Source organism: Salarias fasciatus, chromosome 15, assembly GCF_902148845.1.
Source record: "Salarias fasciatus chromosome 15, fSalaFa1.1, whole genome shotgun sequence".
NCBI classification, from domain to species: domain Eukaryota; kingdom Metazoa; phylum Chordata; class Actinopteri; order Blenniiformes; family Blenniidae; genus Salarias; species Salarias fasciatus.
The window spans coordinates 8,462,649-8,470,964 of record NC_043759.1 but is presented as its reverse complement, the minus strand read 5'-3'; positions in this window follow the sequence as shown (position 1 = coordinate 8,470,964).

Here is an 8,316-nt window from a genome sequence, read left to right as displayed (position 1 = left end):
CGTCCATATTTGAATGCTGATGCTGTTGACTCACATTATTTGTGGAGTTTATTGTAGGATTAGTGCAACAACAACACGAGAGGGCTGAAGAAGATTCCCACCCGGCTCCAGTCTGTTCATCATCCAGTCCATGTAATTAAACTTTGAGCTGCGTTGCTAGGTTACGGCGACCGTCAGCCGCCGAGCTGGGTCGTCCATGCGCACGTCTGCACGTCAAGTCGTCCCGTCCCGTCGTTTGTTTACTCCCTCATGCGCGCAGCACGTCTCAGGTTATCAGGAAATGCGCTCGAATGGGAGCTCAGTGTGTTTCATAGACGCTCTCAGCTGCCAGTCGACGGCTCCCCTAAAGAATCAATACATCCCAAAATGGATCCACATCAGAGGGGCCGGAGCAGATAACAGTAAAAAAAAAAAAAAAAAAAAAAAATGGAGCAGGCGGTGCAGCAGATGGGATTGTTTCATACACTGCTGATTCGCTCTAATGGGAAGAGGAGGGATCCACAGCCTCCGGCCTGATGCATGCTCCTCCACACTCTGACCGACACGGGAAGCTCGGTCCGAAAATGAAAGCTGGGCCGTTATTAACGCTTCTGCACCTTTGAACTAAGGCCAAGAGCTGCAATCTATGTGAAAGGAAACCATCTTTCAGCACCTTGTTTTGGACGACCTGATAATTGTTTCTCAGTAAGCCTGAAAGAGGGAGGAGAAAGAAGAAATCATCGAGAAAGAGTCAGAAATGAGGATCAGCACCACTGCTCCCGTTTCTCTGACTATATGGGAAATTATGGCTTCTGAGGTTTAGAGTGAGGATAAAGCAAAAGTTATGGAGGAGACGAGCTATTTATGATCAGAACACAATGTGCTTCAAGTCTAGTGGATACAAATGACGATTGTGTAAATTGCATCTAATTTGATATACTTTAGCACCTCAAAGCACCCCGGTTTGGTTTAAATGAGAATCCCCAACAGCGTGTTCTTCAACGGGATCATGGAGACATATTTTTGCATATTCAAGGACCCACTTGAGTCTAAACGAGCTATAAAAATGATTTGTAGCCGGTCGCCGGGAACGCGCCGGCGTTCTCTGCGGCTGCATCTGTCTGACGTGACATAAGTGTCGACCCTCAGCTGCCATCGCGGCGTTACTGAGAGACTCTGTCAGTCACTGCTGCTGATTCACGTCGTTCTCTCTCACCGAGCGGGGTTTTGTTTCCCCCCGCTGACAAAAATCAAGTTTCACGCCTCGAATCTGTGGCAACTACCACTGCCTTCAATGCTTTAAAATTAATAACGGTCCTAATTGCAAGTGATGATGATGACGATCAGAACACTGCTGACACATGCTTAGCCGCCTGTGATGAACTGCGCCCGACAAGAAGGATTATGACATGATTATGATGGAGAACGCTCACTTTTAACTCATTTTTAGTCATAATTAACAACAGTGATAAGCAGATATTTGAACAGCTCCGAGCCATTCATCTGAATGAGTTAGAATTGTTAACCGGTATTTCTCTCAAAGCTACAAAAGCCCCTAAACGTTGATAAGCAGTGGACTCACGGAGTCATCATAAGCAAGGTTGACCCTGAAGGTGGACACAAAGTGTTACTGCTCAAGTGTTACAACACGAAAAAAGTGATTCAACACAAAAGAGAAAACACATTGAGGACATGTTTACACCCTGATCCAGTCATTTGCTGATTTCTCCGGCTCTCAGAATCAGTCTCATACTGAAGCGGCTGTCTGGAAGCACTGATTAGAAAAGCATCTTCACATCTGCAGCATTAATCATTGTCAGCCGGTGTTGATTAAAGATTCTCTCACATCTTTCGGTATTCTTAAACAGGATGTAGCGGTGAGGATGTTCCTTCTCTCAGGAGGAATTCTCAAAGAGATTCAAAGGAGTTCAACAAGTGGAGTCTTGTCCTCTTCCGTCATCTCATACAGTATGTCTTATCTGCTGAACAAAAAAAACAAAAAAAAAAAAAATTATACAAATGATATTCTAGGGTATGGGTGTCAAACATAAGGCCTGTGGACCAAAACCGTGCCGGTAAAATGACCAACAAATTGTAAAAAAATTCAAATACAGGTTGTGTTTTTTTTTGTTTCTTGTTTTATAGATTCCCTTACAGGAAACTGAGGCCCGTGTGGAGATATCGGTGAAACGGTCATGAAAGATATCGAGCTCATTGCTAGCAAACTAGCATTAGCCTCAAATCTGTGCTGTGCAGGAGGAGCTTTCTGGACATTTCAATGCATTTTCCACCAAAGAGGTTTCACTAAAATTGACTTTATGTCGATAATGTACTAATTTTCCAAGGATAATTGTTTGAATTTCTGAGAATATACAGACATTTTCATCCCACATACCCTCATTAAAATTTTTTTTAAAGGTTCAGTTTCAAGGATATTATTTCACTATTTTACCGCTCTGGCCCTCTCAAGATGAAATTCGGCTGTATGTGGACCCTGAATGCCTGACACCGTCGTCTCATGTTGATGTTTTGTTCGGATCAAGCATACGATAACAAAATGCAATGATTTCCCAGCGATTCGTGTTCTGGTGGGTTTACACAGGGTGACGCGGCGGCACATTATGATCCAGCCTGATAAAACAGCTGTGTTTAGACTCAACTCCATGCAGCATGAAATGATCCCTGAAGCCGAGGCGCTCCTCACAGCAGCCAAAAGTTCACAGATGCACGACGCGGCGTGCGCCGCCGCCGGTCTCTGTGGCTGAGTTGTGAGGTTTTTTTTTTCTTTTCTTTTTTTCTTTTTTTCAACCTTCGCAGTCAGCAGAGATGGGGAGACAGCATGGGGGGAGAAAGATGGATGATCTGTCAAGGCTGAGGATGTGATTAGTGCGAGCGTCAAACACCGAACGGGAGCAGTGATTACGACCTTCAGCCCTCACCCTGAACCCAGGTGTCCATCATCCGGCTGAAACCATGGAAACGCTTCAGCGAGGGGGTCACCGGGTGGCTCAAGGCTCCCCGTCGTCTGTCTGCAAAGGACAGAGCCGCTCGCTGCAGCCCGGCTCGCTGCACCGGACTGCCGAACACATTTCGGAGCTGAATGAGTTACAATGATTTAAATTGCATGTTGGGAATGTAATTTTCCCAAGTTTCTGGCAAAACTCGTAACAGTGCTGCAAATTTATTTAAGGTGACGGGATATTATATGATGATGAAAATGTAAAAAAAACCTTCGACATCGTTTGATGTATTTCACGTAGTGATGAGCCCCGCCGCTCCTCGCTGCCCTCCCCGCTTCAGCAGGAGGCTGATTTCATCCTGATTTCTGCTGCTCCACAAAAATGACTACAACAAGTAAACACAGTTAGCGACAAGCCAGGGGACGCAGTGGAGGATTTGACAACAAAGCAGTGAGTGACAGCCCCAGAAAAGTTTAAAAAGTGTAATTATGAATTATTGGAGTAGACATGGACCAGAAACCGTTCATATTGTCACAATATGCTGTGGGAACAATGTCAAGTTTAGAAAATCAGCTAATTAAAGCTTAATTAACCTCAGTGACCTCTCAATTTGAGACACTATTAACAGTATTGCAATCAAATCTGAATTTTAGAAGGTAAAATCTGTTTTACTTAAAGTGACGAAATTGGTTTTAATTGAGTCATGTTTGAAGTTCTAATTTTCAGACATGTCCATTCCCCGTCTGTTCGCATAAATGCGTATTTATGTAGTTCATTTTAGGTAAATATGCCTTTGAGGTTATTTCATAACTGAAAATATGACTCTGTACCCTGACATGACCTGACTTCACCTGGAGTCACTTGGGATGATCTCCAGCATCTCGTTACCCAGAGTTCAATGCAGAAAATGGACCGAAGCCTTCATTAATTAGATTCGATCAACAGTGGAAAATCGTCCATCAGAATATAAGCTCATCATCTGTGGTGATAAACCAATGGTGAATATGTGTTTGAAGGCCTTTTAAACTTGATTTTGACGGTACTGCTTTTTTTATTGAGCCAGATTTATACTGCGAGTTGAAGCTCTGCGGCCGCACAGCAGAGCAGCATTAGATGAGAGCCATAAACTTGATTGTCTCATATTAAACTGGAGGCAGACGTCTGAGGAACGAGCTTTGTTTTCTCCTCGGTCCGGATCACTTTTGGGATTTACTCAGAAACCTCGTCTGACCTTGACTTTACCTTTGAAAGGATTTCTCACCCTGTCTGGCCGCTTGTTTCACCGAACCTGACACGCTGAGAGAGCGCCGCGCTCATTTCGTACCGCTCTGTTCTCCAAAACGTTACGCGACAAACCCGTAAAATCCGGTCCGCGGAGGCAATTTGAGCTGACAGGCTATTTCACATCCACCACATTTCTGCACCCAACAGCTCCCACAAATGTTGGACACTATTTTTCCAGACCACTTGGTGGCAACAGTGCCTCATCTTGTGGATGGTTGACTTTAATAGAAAGAGAATTAAACAGAAGCAACAATAGGAGACAACATGCAAGACTCAAGTACATAATCTCTTTAGCTATCACTGAGGGTGAACTTTTAAAAGGTACGGCACGGTGCATCAGTGTGATTGCTTTATTAAAGTGTCAGTGGAAAGTTATACGGTTCAACCACATCAAGGCCAAAGTGAAGGTTTCTTTAACCTCTTCTGAAGTCTTCCTGGAGCAGAAATATGCCGAGAAGCTGCGAGCTGAAGGAACGCAGTATTTGTCAGAGTTAGAAACATCTTCCCATTTCAGCTAATAATAGAGCTTATACAAGCATTAGGCTTTCCAGAAGTGAGCAATTAACAGCCTGTGGATGGAAACAATCGAATTCGCTCCAGTTTTTTGAATAATTCACTTCCTCTCACTTCCTCAGGTTTACAGATGTCAGGCACAACAATGCATGTGTGTTCTGTGAAGGGTGGACGCACACACACAAAAACTCACACAGAAGACCTGCAAACCACAGGGAGAACATGCAAACTCCTGTGGAATTTTGGGATTTCCCTCTGTAAAAGTGCCTTCGAAAAACAATTAACTGAACTGAATCAAGCTGTGGCTCAAAGGTATGTGACGTGTGTCAGCTCAGTCTTTAACACAACTCATCTGATAGACTACACACCTTGACGGTAGCTCTGTTTAAGCTATATTCTACTCAAACCTGGTGAATTTAAAACACCACGGATCCACCTCAGGGCTTCAGATTTGACTAACTCAACATGAAATCAGGGCTGGCCTCTTCAAATACAGAAAGTAATAAAACAAATATATAAAATTTGTCGTCCGTGTTCGGCTGAGTGCGGCGATCATTGATACTTTCATGAGGTAATGTGAAGCAGCATGGCTGAGCTCAGGCCACTAAAGCTCATTAATTACACTACATCCTTTGTTTGTTCATTAGAGAGACGGTGCGCACAAAGCACTTGACTTGAGACCTGTTAGGACCGTGATGTTGCCTGGCAACAAGTAGAGACTTAAAGAGGAAGACATCGGCATCATGGAAAGCCCCCCAAACAACAGTGTACAAATTCGACACAGGATGCTAATACATGAGAATAAACAGGTTTAAACACCCCAGAATAGACTCACGAAGGCTGTTTACAGCTTTCATTTGTGTATTTTATTTATTTTTTTTTATACTAAGCTAAGCAGGAGCTTGCAGCAGACTCATTTAGTGGACAGATGTGAGGATGGGAATTATTTCCTCATTTACTTCATCTCAGAAAGTGCGAGCAAATTAGCTCATTGCACTAAATGTCAAATTATTCCTGACGGCATGGTAATAACACTCACTAAGAAGCAGCGCAATATTAACATGGACAAGTGTTTATTTGAAAAACATTAATATTTCTGAGATAGTTTTACCTCCAGCCTGCTGCACCCCACAGTATTTCATTGCTGGATAATTTTAAGTTAGGGAACAAAGTTAGGGTTTTATTTATTTATTTTTTTTGGTTTGTTTATTTGAAATAAAATGAAAATAACTCTGTTTTTCAGCAAAACTAATTAAAAATTGTATTGCATTATTCACTCTCTACACTCCCATGTGACCTGGTTATGAGGGAAACACAGCTATTTTTCTATTGTGTTTTGACTGCAGCACAAAAGCATGCTGGGAGTGACGCTGTGGAGCGTATGCGGCCGAGCAGACGCGATAATGGAGAAGGTGACGTGAGGTTATTCAGCAGAACTTATCGAACCGCCTCTGGATCTATTGCAATCTGCTAACTTGGCATCAGTCTCGAGCACCTCATATCTATAAACCATCCACCCAGAGAGTTTCTTGGCATTTATGAACGCATATTCAGGAATATCCTCGCGTCCTCCCGCACTTTGTCTCAACTCCGGACAGGGCTGCGGCTCCGTTACCGCAGTGGCTCCTCTCAACCTTTGGCTGTTCTTTATCAGTTTGGGCAGATTGAGGACTGAAGTGGGTGAGAGTTGAAACGGAGAGCCGCTGATTACCCGAAAAGATGTGGGTTCTTGTTACAGTTCACTCGTTTCTCCGGAGATTCTAACTTCCTGATAGCTGCGAGTCTGAACTTGTGAGTGGGAGCTGCTTGTTGTTCATTCCAGCCTTGTAGCGGGAGTTCCTCTCAGTCAGCTCTATTGATTAAAAGTTAAAATAAGCACCGTGCACGTCCAGATCGTTTTGACTGGGGTGGCAAAGGTGGGCCGTGAACTCAGACGAGCCCGGCAGTGCTGAGTCATAGCCTGCAAGCTGGTCGGGGAGGTTTTGACAAACACACTTTCGCTTCAGTATTTACATTATTAAGTTGCATGTATCGAAATGCATTCTAGGTTAGAAACAACACATGGCCTCAACCTTCCCTGCCAAGTTCATCACTCCCAAAATAGAGCGTTTTTAAATCGTCTGTAAGGTATTTGGTGGAACATGCTGCGATCCCCTCTTTGAAGATGTACTTTGAGATGTTTCTGGTTTAATTAAGAGTTAAGCTGCTGCGTCAGGATCCAGCATTGTTAAAAAGTGGTGCCAGTAAAGTTTCTCCACGTAATTGACTTGAGTTTTTATGCACAATGTACTCTGCATCATCTCGAGACAGACACTGCGCTCCACAAACATCCCCTCATCATATTGATCGAGAATAACTTACAGCTAATTGCAGAGTTTAAAAAAAATAAACAAGGCAGAAATATTGCCACATGGAGGAACGAGCAGATGTAGGACATTGCGGGAGGAATTTCGACTCGTGCTAATTCCTCCAGTGTAATAAATGCTTTCTCTCTCCTTTTAGGATCACGGTTTAATGAGGCTGCTTTAGATGAATGACGGTGGAGTTAGTTCACTTCAGCACCTCAACACTATCGATTCTAATACGGAAAAATTACGCTGCAGATGTACTGCGCTGCTTTTTGTCACAGACGTCAACAGATAAAACAACTGTGTAGCCTTTCCCGCGCACGCACGCACACACACTCCGTGTGTTTGGGCTCTGACCTGACCCCGGGTTAACCTGACCTTGCCCACAGTTATCTGGGATTGGCTCCGGCGATGAACATGGAGTGAATAGAAGACGGATGGATGTAATGGGTGACAGTTTAACCTTTAACATCTCTCTCTGATTGAAAAAGAAAAGCTTAATATTGGAAGCTTGAAAAGCTTTATCTGCATATGAGACAAGAAAGAAGTTGAGCCTGAAGAATAATCTCTGCTTTTCCGTCCTATTATTCCTAAAATCCAGTTATTAACAGTCAACACTGAGCTGTGAACTGAAAAGACGATTTCATCCTCATTGAAAAGTGACAAAGTATTTGAACTAAGACACAATCAAACATCCTCATAATGAAATAATATGCTTCTTCTCCCAAAAGAAACTGAATTTAATTATTCACCAATTGAACTCTGCTACATTGTACTTTTCGGAGCCATTTTCTTTCTTACTGTCTGTCCTGCTGCATGTATTATCCTGGAGAAAGGAGAAAAAAAAAAAGTCGCACAGATGGAAGACATTCACCTTGGTCGTGCTATTCATTTTACGGTCGAAATGGTTCTGCTTCGACTTGAAGGCAGGCCGGAAGAGTGAACTGAGGACAAAAGAAAAGGAGAAAAATAAGTTCTAAAGAAGGGTGTGCGATATTTCCATTGTGGTTTACACAAGAAAATGAAATGCATTGCATTTGTGCTTTTGTTCCTTCAAAGAAGCTGGTGTCAGTAAAATCCCATGTATGCTGCAGCCTTGTTACAGGCAGAGCCGCATAATAATGTCGGACTCAATTCTTTTTGCGGTAAATAGGCAATTTCATGTGTTTCAGATTTTTGCATTTTATGCAAAAGGGTAGATCAGAGAGATCATATGAGGGACGATGCCATGA